The sequence below is a fragment of the Spermophilus citellus genome (assembly GCF_964194105.1).
Source record: "Spermophilus citellus genome assembly, chromosome: 6".
In the NCBI taxonomy this organism is placed as follows: domain Eukaryota; kingdom Metazoa; phylum Chordata; class Mammalia; order Rodentia; family Sciuridae; genus Spermophilus; species Spermophilus citellus.
Window position 1 is genome coordinate 61,478,614 of NC_138187.1, and position 15,907 is coordinate 61,494,520.

At 38.5% G+C, this 15,907-nt stretch overlaps 1 pseudogene across 1 annotated transcript; it reads left to right on the forward strand.

Annotated features, from left to right (window-relative positions):
* Nucleotides 1-14,286: 14,286 nt before the first annotated feature.
* LOC308651242 (small ribosomal subunit protein eS27-like) lies at nt 14,287-15,257 on the forward strand (annotated as a pseudogene). Its single transcript has 2 exons — nt 14,287-14,458; nt 15,188-15,257. The product of its transcript is annotated as a small ribosomal subunit protein eS27-like (transcript).
* The last annotated feature ends 650 nt before the right edge of the window (nt 15,258-15,907 follow it).

Genomic DNA, 15,907 nt, shown 5'->3' on the forward strand with positions numbered 1-15,907 from the left:
TCCATTCATCTATTGAAGGGCATCTAGGTTGATTCCAAAGTCTAGCTATTGTGAATTGTGCTGCTATGATCATTGATGTGACAGTATCCCTATAGTATGCTCTTTTAAGGTCCTCAGGGAATAGACCGAGAAGGGCGATAGCTGGGTCAAATGGTGGTTCCATTCCCAGCTTTCCTAGGAATCTCCATACTGCTTTCCATATTGGCCGCACCAATTTGCAGTCCCACCAGCAATGAACAAGTGTACCCTTTTCGCCACATCCTCGCCAGCACTTATTGTTGCTTGACTTCATAATGGCTGCCAATCTTACTGGAGTGAGATGGTATCTTAGGGTGGTTTTGATTTGCATTTCTCTGACTGCTAGAGATGGTGAGCATTTTTTCATGTACTTATTGATTGATTGTATGTCCTCCTCTGAGAAGTGTCTGTTCATGTCCTTGGCCCATTTGTTGATAGGGTTGTTTGTTATCTTATTAATTTTTTGAGTTCTTTGTATATTCTGGATATTAGGGCTCTATCTGATGTGTGAGGAGTAAAAATTTGTTCCCAGGATGTAGGTTCCCTATTTACCTCTCTTATTGTTTCTCTTGCTGAGAAAAAACTTTTTAGTTTAAGTAAGTCCCATTTGTTTATTCTTGTATTTAACTCTTGGGCTATGGGCGTCCTATTAAGGAATTTGGAGCCCGACCCCACAATATGTAGATCGGAGCCAACTTTTTCTTCTATCAGATGCAGAGTCTCTGATTTGATATCTAGCTCCTTGATCCATTTTGAATTAACTTTTGTGCATGGCAAGAGAAAGGAGTTCAGCTTCATTTTGTTGCATATGGATTTCCAGTTTTCCCAGCACCATTTGTTGAAGATGCTATCCTTTCTCCATTGCATGCTTTTAGCACCTTTATCAAATATAAGAAAGTTGTAATTTTGTGGATTGGTCTCTGTGTCCTCTATTCTGTACCATTGGTCCACCTGCCTGTTTTGGTACCAGTACCACGCTGTTTTTGTTACTATTGCTCTGTAGTACAGTTTGAAATCTGGTATAGCTATACCTCCTGATTCACACTTCCTGCTTAGAATTACTTTTGCTATTCTGGGTCTTTTCTTTTTCCATATGAATTTCACGATTGCTTTATCTATTTCTACAAGAAATGCTGTTGGGATTTTGATTGGCATTGCATTGAACCTGTAGAGAACTTTTGGTAATATCACCATTTTGATGATGTTGGTTCTGCCTATCCATGAACAGGGTACATTTTTCCATCTCCTAAGATCTTCTTCTATCTCTCTCTTTAGGGTTCTGTAGTTTTCATTGTATAAATCTTTCACCTCTTTTGTTAGGTTGATTCCCAAGTACTACCTTTGCTCCAAGCACCTGGATGACCTTGACCTGCAGATTCAGGGACAGTTTATCATAAGTCAGCCTTCAGGTTTAGTAGAATAATTTTGAAAGGAGGGAGGAAACAATGGCCAACTCAGAAGTCCTGGCCTCCTATCTGCAATCCACCATCAAAATGAAAATGCTGCTTGGCTTAACACACCAGTGAGGAAATATTTTCATGATTATATTGTAATAATACAGACTGAGTATCTTTTATCTGAAATACTTAGAACTATAAATGTTTCAGATTTCAGGTATCTTGGAATATTGATTTTGGAATTTTGATATAAGAAGCTGGTTATGGTGGTGCATGCCTGTAATCCCAGAGACTCAGAAGGTAAGGCTGCAGGATGTAAGTTTGAGGCCAGGTTATGCAATTTAGCAAGACCCTGTCTCATATAAATAAATATAGAAAGATCTGAGAATGGAGCTCCATGGTAAATCTCACCTAGGTTCAGTCCCCAGTACTGAAAAAAAAGAATAATAACAAAAATAATAATGAGATATCTTGGAGGTGGGAACCTAAGTTCATTATAGAATTCATTTATTTATTTTCCTGCATACCTTATATATATAGTTGAAGGTGATTTTATACAATAGTTTAAGTGTGTCTGTGATGTGACCATAATCATTACATGAGACCAGGTGTGGAATTTTCGTCTTGTGACATCATCTGGGTGCTCAATTGTTTGGATATGGAATTTTCAGGTTAGGGATGCGTGGCCAGTAATATGCAAATACTCCTGTACCTTATACCAGGCATTGTCCATATATTTTACCTTATTTTGTTCCAACAACAATGCTAGGAGTTCCGTACTAGTACTATGGACATTTTACAGAGCACACATATGTATGGAAGGTGACTGTGTGGGACACACCATGTTAAATGGTAGAGCTAAGGCCAGAATGTCTGGCTCCAGAGCCCATGCTCCTAAACATATCCCAACAAACCACATCACTCAAAAATACCTGCACATGCAGAGGCTAATCTAGCTTGTATTACCATTACATACATATAATGCAGAGTTTATAAATTTTTATTTATGCATTACAATTATACATAATAGTAGGATTCATTGTGATATATTCATACCTTCACAGAGCATCATTTGGTCACCTCCCCTTATCTCCTCTTCTCCCTTCCACAGAACCCACTCCTGTATTCTGTTGATCTCTCTTCCCACCCACCTCCCCTTGTTTCTCTCTAGTTCCACATAGGAGAGAAAATACACAATATTGACTCTGAGTTGGCTTATTGCACTTAACCTGATGTCCTCCAGTTCCACCCATTTTCCTCCAAGTGACATAATGCCATAACACATATTTTTTATATAAAATAACCAAAAGTATTGCTGCACCTAAAGCATTGAAGATACAAGATTTTTAATAATAAGAAATCTATATTCTTCATAACAATGTCTCTATTCCAGTTTTAGCACATTATTATCCGAAGTATATAACAGGGGGGAAAGTCACCAAATTAGCCCAAATTTTATATTACAACCTAACATTATGTACCAAAAACCCCAGAAATGTTTATATTCTTTGATTCAATACCTCTATATCCAGAACTTTAAGAAAATGATCTTAAAACATTTTAAAAGTATTAGGTCCAAAACGCTAACAATAGTCAGAAAACATACATTAATGGAAGAAAAATTAACTAATGACTTATATCCATTCTATGGAATATGACTCAGTCATTAAAACTAAAGTACACAGAATGCAGACAATGCTTTTTTAAAATAAAATACAATTACCAGGATAAAAAAACAAGACAGTATTTGTGAAAAGGAGACTGTGGAGAAATATAGCAAAAAATTCATTCATGTATGATGTGTCAAAGTGCTTTCTACTATCATGTGTAACTAAGTAGAACAAGTAAAAATATATACTTTTTAAATAGTGATTGCCTTTTAATAATGGAATTATGGATGATTTTTGAAAATACCCTCTATTCTCTAATTTTTAAATATTTTTTAGAGTGTATATGATTTTTCAGATGGAAAACAATTCAATAAATTTTACATTTTCAATTTAATCAATACATTCTCAGAAGTAATCAGTGTAACAAAAAACAAATAAAAGTACATTGTATCAGCCAATGCAAATCACCCAATCCATTTCTTATGATTGACTGTGGCTATACAAATACTTATGAAGGTCAAAGTCTTCCCCTTTAAGGTGATTTAAGATAATAAACCTTGCCAGGCACAGTGGTGCAGGATTATAATCTTAGAGACTCAGGAGACCAAGGCAGGAGGGTGACGAGTTCCAGGCCAGTCTCAGTAAATTAGTGAATCTCTGTATCAACATCAAAAAAGAAAAAGAACTGGAGGTGAAGGTCAATGGTGAACCACACCTGGACTCAATGCTCTGTGCCATTAAAAAGAAAGAGAGAGGACTGGGTTGTGGCTCAGTGGTAGAGTGCTTGCCTAGCATGTGTAAGGCACTGGGTTCTATTCTCACCACCACATATAAATAAATAAAGAACCATCAATACTAATAAAAGTATTTTTAAAATAAAAAAAGAGAGAAAAATGTTATATATATATATATATATATATATATATATATATATATATATATGAAGCTAAACCCAAAGGACTAGCTAATATGTTGATTTAGACAAACAACAAGCTAATTTAAATGTGATAAATCATGATTGGTGCTGCAGTCTGGCTGGGCACAATTCAGGAGCCACTTGTCAAAAGAAACGAACTTTATTTTTAGAACCACACAGGCCAAACAAAATAGCTCCTCAGGAAAAACCCTCAGAGCCCAACTGCCACCACCGGCTTCCCACAAACCTCTCCCACAACCACAAGCCTCTCCACCTCCCACAATCCTCCTGCTCTTGAGGCCAATTGGCTGGGTCGTGTGGGCGGAGCCAAAAAAGTCCCCCAATGAGCAGCTCCGTGGTCTGGAAGGGCAGGGAAACAGCCCAATGAGCATCACCGCAGAGGAGCCAATCAGCTAGATGTTGCTGGGGCCGCTGTGAGCCAATCATCAGCTGGCAGTCTGAAAGGGTGGGGAAACAGCTCAATGAGCATCACCACAGAGGAGCCAATCAGCTAGATGTTGCTGGGGCCGCTGTGAGCCAATCATCAGCCAGCAGCTGGAAGTTTGCTGGCAGCTGGAAGTTTGCTGGGGCCCCTTCGGGTGTGGCTCTCAACATCTCCCCCTCTCTGTTTAAACAACAAGCATGTGGCTTAGGGACCGTGCCTGCCTTAGTTTGTCCAATAGTACATATGGTCCTTACCCGTTATTAGATGAGCTGACCTCAAGGCGTCAGCCTCCTGTCTTAGGTTGGTACCATTGCAATTGGATCTTACCTGTCACTGACTACCGGTCCAGTATACATCCACACCTATGGTGAGGTCTTTGTACCAGCAGGGGGGTGAGGTTCTTTGCCTCACCTCTGTTGGCCCCCAAATTTTAGCTGAACGATCATGACAAGCAGAAGGGAGGAAGATACACCAAGCCAATTGACGGCTCCTTTTGGAAAAATTGTACCACCGATGACATCATCAGCAAAAATACCCCAACACTACCACAAGTCGCTGCACCAACAGATAGTTCACAATGCATACAGGTGATACATAGTCCAGGCAAGTTCTGCAAGCAGTTCAGTGATGTCTATTGCAGAAGCTGTAGATTGGTTTTATCTTTGTCTTCACTGGCACTGGGATGAAGATAGGAATTCTGGCAATAATGGCTAAAGAAAAAATATGTAACATTCCAGAAGGCACTAAAAGAAAACAAATTTCTTAACAATTTACATTATCTTGAAGAGAATTGTTAAACATAATGAAAAGGAAAGGTGAAAGTAAACAAACAGATCTGTTAAACTCCTTTTTTGTTCACATATTAAAACAATCCTCAACAGTTGTTTACCCAATTTAAATTAAACCATTCAAATCACGTGAATTAAAAAAAAATATTTGGATCCATTTTTTCATGAGTGCTCATCATATATGATATATGGACATACGTACATTCAAACATATAACACAAAACACAAGTGAGCACACATAATATAATACATACAACACATAACATAATAGTAAAGGCCTTATAACTTTTTACAGATGAAATCTCCATTGCAATGTTTAAAAACTCTATAGTCAAAAAAATAGAACTGATCAGCAAACCATTAACCTAGGTCTGTATGAGCTCAAAAAACAAAATAAAACTTCATGATATGGCAAAGGGCAATAATAAAGTAGACATTGAAAAAAGCATCCTGGTTCAGCCAGATGTAAGAATAGCCAAACTGGAGTTTTGGATATCAGTTGTTATGGATTTGAGCCAAATCATCTTCTTTTTGGTCTGTAGAAACCGCTTTAGTTAATCTTTCTGGAATCCAAATCGGCTGCTGTTCTCCCTGTGGAAACACATAAAGAGACCCCCGACTCCAGACAATCACTGGGTCAGGACCTTAGTTAATCTTTCTGGAATCCAAATCGGCTATTGTTCTCCCTGTGGAAACACACAAACAGACCCCCGACTCCAGACAATTACTGGGTCAGGACCTTTCCATTGTCCTGTTAGAATATCCTTCCAAAGTACCTTGGGCTTATGTACATTTTTTGGACACATATGCCTTTCTGCAGCACTAAGCCCTGATGAATCCAAATTTTAAAAGTTTAGAGTAAAAAGGGTTATCTTAAGTTTATCTTTGGGGAATATATACCCCTTCCCAATTCCTTCTTTTTGCTTTAATAATTACATTTTAATAGTTTGATGAGCTCTTTCAACTATGCCTTGTCCCTGTGGATTGTATGGGATTCCTGTTATATGAGTAATGCCAAATGTTGAGCAAAATTGTTTAAAAGAGGTAGAAGTATATCCAGGGGCATTATCTGTTTTTAACTGTTTTGGAACGCCCACAGTGGCAAAATTTTGTAAGCAATGAGCTATAACATCTTCAGTTTTTTTCTCCAGCATGAAGGGAGCCCATCAAAAATCCGGAAGAAGTATCAACTGTAACATGCAAATATTTTAATTTTCCAAATTCTGGCAAGTGTGTGATGTCCATCTGCCAAATATGGTTAGGTATCAATCCTCTAGGATTGACTCCAAGATTAACTTGTGGTAAAAAAGTCACACAATTTTGACATTGTTTTATTATTTGTCTAGCTTGTTCCTTAGTTATTTTAAAATGCTTTTGTAAAGTATTAGCATTGACATGGAACTTTTTATGAAAATTTGTAGCTTCTTCTAGTGTAGAGAAAATATGTATGTCATGTGTAGTTTTATCTGCTAAATCATTGCCCAAACTAAGGGCTCCAGGCAATCCTGTATGTGCCCTGATATGTCCTATAAAGAATGGATCTTTTCTGTCCTAGATTAGACTTTGTATAGTGGAAAGCAAAGAGAAAACAGTAGAGGAAGGGGAAATCCTACCAGCATCTTCAAGGGATACTATAGCATTAACTATATACTGACTATCAGAAAATAAATTAAATACCGAATCTTTAAACATCACAAAAGCTTGTAATACTGCATTAAGCTCTACCTTTTGAGCTGATTGTTTGGGTACTAAAAATGTAAAAGTTTGATCAGGTGTAACTATTGCTGCTGTACCATTATTTGATCCATCAGTGAATATATTTGGAGCATTCATGATAGGTGTTTTTCTTGTCATTTTTGGAAAAATTACAGGATACGATGACCAAAAAGAAAATAAAGGATTAGATGGTAAGTGGTTATCAAATGAAACATTAGATTTGCATATGATTATTGCCCAAGTATTTAACTCATTAGCTAATTCATCAATTTGATTCATAGTATATGGAGTAATAATTTTATTGGGAGAAATTCCAAACACTCCCTTTGCTGCTTTTATTCCTTTGAGTATTAATTGTCCTACAGCCTCAGGATACCTAGTAAGAATAGTGTTAGGAGAATAAGATAAATGTATCCATAATAATGGACCTTCTTGCCAAAATACTCCTGTAGGAATATTTTTTGTTGGTAGTACAATAAATAATAAAGGCAAACTTATATCAATTCTATCCAAATGCATATTTTCCATATATGTTTCAATGATTTTTAATGCCTTTCTTGCTTCAGGCGTTAACATTCGGGGTAAATTTGGATCTGATGGACCTTTTAGGATATCAAATAAAGGTCCCAAGTCTGCTGTTGGTATACCTAGATAAGGCCTTATCCAATTTATGTCTCCTAATAACTTTTGAAAGTCCTTAAGTGATTTGAGTTGATCTACTCATATTTGAATTTTTGGTGGACAGACCATGGTTGAGGATAATAGAACTCCTAAATAATTAATTGGAAAATTTAATTGTACTTTATCTATTGCTATCTCTAGATTATAATTTTTAATAAGTTTGTAAGTGTGGCATAACATTCTAGCAATGTGTTTTTAGCTTTGTGTGCTAATAATACATCATCCATATAGTGAAATATTTGTAGTTCAGGATTTTGATTTCTAAGTGGCTGGATTACTTTGTTAACATAAATTTGACACATAGTTGGGCTGTTAGCCATCCCTTGAGGGAGTACTTTCCATTCATATCTCTGATCAGGACCTTCATGATTCAGTGCAGGGATAGTAAATGCAAAACGTGGACTATCCTCAGGATGAATTGGAATTGAAAAAAAAAACAATCTTTAATATCTATAACTAAAACATACCAAGTTTTTGGCAAAGCAGACAATTGAGGAATCCCTGATTGAGCAGGTCCCATAATAACCATCTCATTATTAATGGCTCTTAAATCTTGCAATAATCTCCATTTACCAGATTTCTTTTTGATGACAAAAATTGGAGTATTATGGGGAGATACAGAAGGTTGTATATGTCCTTCCGCTAATTGTTGTTTGACCAGGTCATGGGCTGCTTGTATCTTTTCTTTAGTCAGGGGCCACCGAGGAACCCATACTGGTCTTTCTGATTTCCAAGTAATTTTTATTGTCTCAGTGACCCCTTCTGAAAACCAAATCCATGTCTATTTATTCCTTGATCTATTTGAATTGGTGCTGCTATATCTTGTTCTTGTTTTTCTAATCTTTTTCCTTTCCTAAAACCTTGTCTAGTCATAATAATGGGTGCATTTTGGTTGATGTTATTTGCTAATGTCAAACCTAATTGATCTAGGACATCTTGTCCCCATAAATTTATGGGAAGATGATCCAATACATATGGCTGTATAGTTCCTTCACATCCTTCAGGATCCTTCCAATCTAATACCACTGCACTTCTATGGGGATTAGTCGCCACTCCTAGGCCTCGAAGCGTTTGAGTGGCTTGTTGTAATGGCCAATGTTTTGGCCATTCTTGACGAGAGATGATGCTAAGGTCTGCACCTGTATCCAGTAGCCCATTAAATTCATGTCCTTGAATATTTAGTTTTAGCATGGGGCAAGAATCTAAATTTAAAGAAAGCATAGCCCAATCTACACCTGTGGAGCCTAATCCCTTGGAACCTCTTTCTACAGCATGACTGGAAAATTTATCATGTAGGCTTGGTATTATTAGTAACTGTGCTATTCTATCTCCTGGTGAAATTACTGATATACCCTTTGGAGAACTGGCTATAATTTTTATTTCACCCTCATAATCAGGATCAATTACCCCATGACTTATCATAAGTCCTTTTAGAGTAGAAGAGCTGCATCCCAATAATAAGCCTACTGTTCCTTTGGGAAGAGGTCTTTTTACCCCTGTGGGAATGATTTGAACTCCCATCTCTGGAGTTAGTACTGCTCTGGCAGAGGCACAGATGTCCAACCCTGTGCTCCCTCTGGTTTGTCTGATGAGGGATCTAATGACAATGTGTCCTGGGCACTACCCTGATGGGGTTGCTGGGTTCCTCCAGTGCTCCATATATTTGTGGTTTTGGGCCCCGGAGCATTGGGCCCCCCTGTCCATTTTTTGGCAATGGAGCCTGATGCCTTTCTCCACAATATCGTGGATAAACACCTGGTCCTTGTTCGTTTTTTGATAATGGAGTACCCTCTATGGTGGTTTGAGAATGGCATTCATTAGCCCAATGTCTCCCTCTACGGCATCGTGGGCAAATACCCGGTATTCTACTCCTTTGATACCTAGTTTTGTTAAACCCTCTTCCTATGGGGCAATTCCTTTTAAAATGTCCTGTTTGTTCACAATTGTAGCATGTTCTTGGCCTGGCATCTAAAGCCTGTTTTACTGCAGCTGCCACAATTTGCCCTTGTTTATTAATGTCTCTGGCATCTAAAGGCTGTTTTACTGCAGCTGCCACGACTTGCTCTTGTTCATTAATGTCTCTACATAATTTAATATATGTGTTTAAATCTTCATGTTTTCATGGTCTAATGATATCTCTGCACCAACGATTCGCTTGCTCATAAGCCAGTTGTTTTAGTAATGGCATTGCTTGTTCTGTATTCCCCAAAACTCTGGTAGCTGTTTGAATAAGCCTATATACAAATTCAGCATAAGGTTCATTAGCTCCTTGTATTACCTTAGATAATTGACCTTGTAAACCTCCATGTCCCTGTAAAGTCTTCCATGCCTTAATTGCATCTACAGCAATTTGTGCGTATACACCAGGATCATATGCAATTTGTTGCTGCTGATCCTCATAAGGTCCCTTTCCTAACAACATATCTAGATTTCTCTGAGGATAACCAGCTGCTGCATTTCGCCTAGCCGTCTCCTTGCAAAATTCCTCATTGGCAATCTTCCATAACAGGTAGTGTCCTCCATTTAGCACAGCTTTACACATATTAGCCCAATCTGCTGGTGTCATGTTCAAGTTGTTAATGGATTCGACTAAGCTTACAGTAAAGGGTGCTTGAGGACCATAGGTTGTTACAGCCTCTTTTAGCTCCTTCACTGTTTTGAAATTTAAAGCATGGTGAACTGGCTGCCCTCCTGCCTCAAATACAGGGCATGTTAATATTTGAGATCTTGTCTCAGGATCCCAACTATCAACTGCGGGGGTTGGGGGCCTCCAAGCATATGGAGGTGGCCTTGTTAGTTGGACACTTACATCCTCTGGTGATAGAAAGGTGTTAGTAGCAGTCTCCTGTAGAGGTGGTGCTGTTGGATGGACACTTACACCCTCTGGTGATAGAAAGGTGTTAGTAGCAGTCTCCTGTTGTAACTTTCCCCCTGATGGCTTTTTCTGCTTTACACTTTCTTTCTCTGTCTGACTAGCTTGAGAGGCCTTCTCCTTTACTTGAATTTTTTCCTCTGTCTGACTAGTTCGAGAGACCTTCTCTTTTAATTGATTTTTTTCCTCTGTCTGACTAGCTTGAGAGGCCTTCTCTTTTACTTGAATTTTTTCCTCTGTCTGACTAGCTCGAGAGACCTTCTTTTTTACTTGAATTTTTTTCTCTGTCTGACTAGCTCGAGAGACCTTCTCTTTTACTTGAATATTTCTACTATAACTATAATACAACCCAAGAAGATAACACCAAACAAAACTGAAACAGAGTGAAACAAAATTGGAACAACAGAAAATCATTATAGCTTTTCTATCCTCCTGAAATGTCCATCCATCCTTTCTCTCTTTCTGTTCCTCAGATGTGAGCGGTTTTTCTTCCATCTTACACATCTCCAGGGACAGGCAACTTAAAACAAAAGTGAAGCAAAACAAAAGAGGAATCTTAAAATGGCTACCCATCCTCTCGACCTGCCCTCAGGGGCGAGCAGTTTACCTTATCACTTACTCTCAGTCGCTCCCTGTGTGAGCCACCAAATGCCGCACTCTGGCTGGGCACAATTCAGGAGCCACTTGTCAAAAGAAATGAACTTTATTTTTAGAACCACACAGGCCAAACAAAACAGCTCCTCAGGAAAAAACCTCAGAGCCCAACTGCCACCACCAGCTTCCCACAAGCCTCTCCCACAACCACAAGCCTCTCCACCTCCCACAATCCTCCTGCTCTTGAGGCCAATTGGCTGGGTCGTGTGGGTGGAGCCAAAAAAGTCCCCCAATGAGCAGCTCTGTGGTCTGAAAGGGCAGGGAAACAGCCCAATGAGCATCACCGCAGAGGAGCCAATCAGCTAGATGTTGCTGGGGCCACTGTGAGCCAATCATCAGCCAGCAGCTGGAAGTTTGCTGGCAGCTGGAGGTTTGCTGGGGCCCCTTCGGCTGTGGCTCTCAACATTTGGCTTTTCAAAACTCAGATTATTAATTTTCTGGTATTTTTTCTTCTTTCTTTCTTTTATTTTTTTTTTTTTGGTGGGTGGTGGGGTATTGAGGATTGAACTCAGGGTACTAAAGCCTCTGAGCCATGTCTCTAGACCTATTTTGTATTTTATTTAAAGACAGGGTCTCCATGAGTTGCTTAATGCTTTGATTTTGCTAAGGTTGGCCTTGAACTTGTGATCCTCCTACCTCAGGTCCCAAGCTGATGGGATTAAAGGCATGCACCATGGCACCAGTCCCCTTCTTACTTAAGATAAGATTAAATATAATTTCTCATTTTTCCAAGTGTACAGATTGCAGAATCACATTGGTTATAATGAGAAATTATACCCCATTTGATTCAAATGCATATGTCAAGATCATTGTAATGTCATGAGCAAGTAATAAAAAAAGAACAGATAAGAAAAAAACAATAAATATAGAAAAATAAAATTAAGGTCTTCAAAAGTTTCCACAGTTCTACTAATTAGAACAATCCCATGAATTACAGGATTTATATAATGAATTCTAACCAGGCAACATATTATATTGTATATAATATGCAAGACACCAGTGGAAAAGCAATTGTGTACATAGTAGTTACCATTTAAATTAGATCTACTAAGAGCTGGATACAATCCTATTTTTGCAGAGAGAATAAGAACCATTAGCTCATGGCCCGTCCTTTAGCCTTTTTCAACTTTGGGTTCTTTATGCCTTTCCTATGACATTCTTCATCTATGTCCCAGAGTCCAGAGTCCTAGAAGTACCCAGGGTCATAGGAGGGGGGGGAGCTGAAGGTTTGGGGTACACATAGAAGAAAATATAAAGTCAGACAGAAGCATGTCACAAAACATAGGGGAGGGAGCTGGGAATGTAACTCAATGGCCAAGCACCTGCCTAGCATGCTCCAGGCCTTGAGTGGAGTCCCCTGTACCAGAAAATATTTAAAGACTCAAAAGTGTGTAATAATCCCAATTTTTAAATATATATATATATATATATATATATATATATATATATATCTCCTTGGATCCTTATAAATAATTAAATGAATGAATTAAGTCAATAAAATAAATGAATAAAAAATGGAGGAGAGGAGACAAACCTCCTTTACAGAAGAATTCCAAATATTTCCTGTTCATATTTCATCTTTAAGGAAGGGGAACATAAACCCTCACTGCTTAGTGATTCCTGCCAAGGGATATAGTATGGAGACTGGGCAGTACATTTACAGGAAGAGACTGAAACTCTACCTAAGTCAAGTGATCAATGTCAAAATCAATAGTGATAAGCCAAGTTAAACAAATAATATTTGTGATATTACCACTTTGCCCCTGTGTCTCCTTCCCAAAACTTACTACCCTGGTTTTATATGCATGTTGGAGCAAAACCAACTCATGGCTGAGAAGCAAAAAAAGAGGAAGAGGAGACCAGAGTCCTACAGTCCTCTTCAGTGGCACAACCCCAGTGACCTAAGACCTCCCACTCTTTCCACCTCTGAAAATTTATCCCAATCACACCAGGCTAGAACCCAAGTCTTTAACACAGGGACCTTTAGGGGACACTGAAGATCCAAACTATGACAGGTACTTGTTCATATGTTAAAGGCATAAGAAAGGTTGTCCTTTCTGTACTGTTTTATTTATTTTTTCAATAATGACTTCAGAAGAGCAATCTAATGGTGTAATTAGATTGTTTCTCATGTAAATCAATTTTCAGAATATTAAATATCTTGCCTCTTGGTGCCATAATTCTGCTGAGTGCATGAATGATCAACCATGAACTGATAACATCACAAGCTTGCTGGACACCATGGTGCACACCTCTAATCCCAGCTTCCGGGGAGGCTGATGTAGGAGGATTACAAGTTCAAAGCCTATCAACAATTTAGCAAGCCCCTGCCTGAGAATAACTAGATGTGATCGGGAAGGTAGCTCGGTGATAGAACACTTGCCTGGCATGTGTGAGACCCTGGGTTCAATCACAAGCATTACCCCCCCCCCAAAAAAAAGAAAGAAATTGTTTTTGCAAGGCCAGTGCTTTATAATAATGACATTGTTGTTATTGTTTTTACTTGGGGAAAGATTTAAGGACAGGAGTCTACACACTGAAAGATTTCAGAATAACTAGTGTCATATTTAAGACCCCAAAGTATTATGGTGTCTAAATCAATGAGGAGTTGTCTAGAAAATATATTCACTTTAGTTTTCGTATCAGTTATTTTCCAGCCATATCCCAAACCTCAAAAATTGCTGTTCCTGTAGGAAACTTTTTGAAAACTGCTTAACTATAAATTAACTATACCATCTTTTTATATGATAAAAAAAGAAATGGTTCAATAGGTAAAGTAGGCATTACTGGACAAAAATGAATTTTAATGTTTAAAAAATAAAAAGTTTCTGTAGATTCTTAGGTGTACACAGATTACCTTCAGGATCCTCAAGATGTGGGAATGATGGTTTCCTTTGGAGACAAGAGGGATGTACTTTCTACTGTGTTCCTTTCTGTCCTTTGTAAGTTTGAAAGCATGTATGTAGATTACCTGTTCACATTGTGTGTCTGTGTGTGGTGCTAGGGATCGAACCCAAGGGCCTCACACGTGCTAGGTATTCAAACTTTAATTTTTTAAAAAAGGTAATATGGAAAGGGGCAAAGCTTTCCAGCAGTGACAAACCTCCCAAGATATCATGCCTCTCACGAAAGATCTCCTTCAGCCCTTTCTAGAGGAAAGCACCTGGCACAGAGCCCCATTCCCCCTCCATGGATGCAACAGGCCCAGGATGCTGTAAGATCACCAGTCTTCAGCCACACAAAGGGTAGTTTTGTGTGTTTCCCATTTCACTGTCCTTTGTCAACCCACAGGAAGAAAAGCCAGGCTTACTGGAGGGTGGTCCTTCAAGAGGAAGCAGCACCCAAAGCACCCTGAGTTGAGGTGAGCGGGAAATCATCTCAATAGGCATCTTTTAAGTCTTGATATGTTATAGGATCACAGAGTATGCCAAAGTTATCAACTGTGAACTAGAACATTAATATTCAACCCATTTGCTTTTAGACAAATCTTTTACAAGCTTGAAACAGAACTTCTAAATTATAGAAAACTTGTGGAGCATTAGAATATCATTGAAAATAAATTAGAAATGAAACTTTCTCCTAACAAGACTTCAAAAACTAAAAATCATTCTGGAACTCACAAAAATAATCATCTCTTTTCAAAAAATCTTAAGTAAATAAAGGCAGATGATAAGAAGTTGCAAAATTTCCCCTGGAATGCATGCAGACACACACACGCAAACACACACACACAATTTGTTTGTTTTTAGTTCTGGAAATCAAACCCAAGGCCTCCAGAATGCTAAGCACGCACTTTACTGAGCTACAGAGTATTATTCGGTTGGTCGGGGGGGGGGGGCACTCTGTAAAACTGGTGATAAAAAATTAACAAATTTAATCTTTAACAAATTTGTTTGCAACCACTTACCTGGAAGCTCTTAAGAACAACGGGATAGTAGTAAAAGAACAGAAGAGTAAGCAAAAGAATGTCCAAAGGCCACACTTTGGACAAGGTCAGTGTCCCAAAATACAAATTTTTCTGTCATTAATTTCCTATTAAATGTGGCTGCTCAAATTCCTAGTCATGTTACCTTTGGCATCCTTCTCCCAGCCAAGGAAATGACTTTGCTTGGATTTTAGCTAAGGAATTCTGGGCCAAATTTGAAAACCCTGAAGTATAATGGAGGCCTTGTTAGGTAGGGATGGGAGCAAGCGAGTAATAAAATTCTTATTTAGCCCCTTTCTGCTAGAATTCTTTATTTAGAGCCAACCTGCCAAGCTTGGTCATTGAAGAGGCAAGGATAAACTTACTTTGTTCTGTTTTTAAACAATCTCTCCTCCAAACCATTCTGGTTTTGACATCTGTATGGCCCCAACATTCCTTCCTACAGACACAACAGGCAGGTGGCTGTGTGGTGTGGCCCTGAGTCAGAATCTATTTGCTGCCATCCACCTGCTTACTAGCACAAGGGAGAGGCAGGTGGCTCACCAGAAGGCATAGGCTGTTTTATCCTGACTGATATGAACCAGATTGTGGCTCCTTTTGATTTGCAGCTGAAGTAAGAACAGTCCTTTGCTTTTTTTCTATTGCACACAGTAATAAAAATACTGTTGGCCTACTGTATGCACAGATTCTGTAATCACAGATTGAGCCAACTTCAGACCAAAAAATTGTGTCTATATAGTAATTATTCCCCAAACAATACAGTAGAGGTTTTGACTTGGTATTTACATTGTGTTTGATATTTTAATAAACCTAGAGATGATTCAAAGTATACCAGAGGATATGTGCAAGTTACATGTAAATTCATGCCATATACCTAAGGGACTT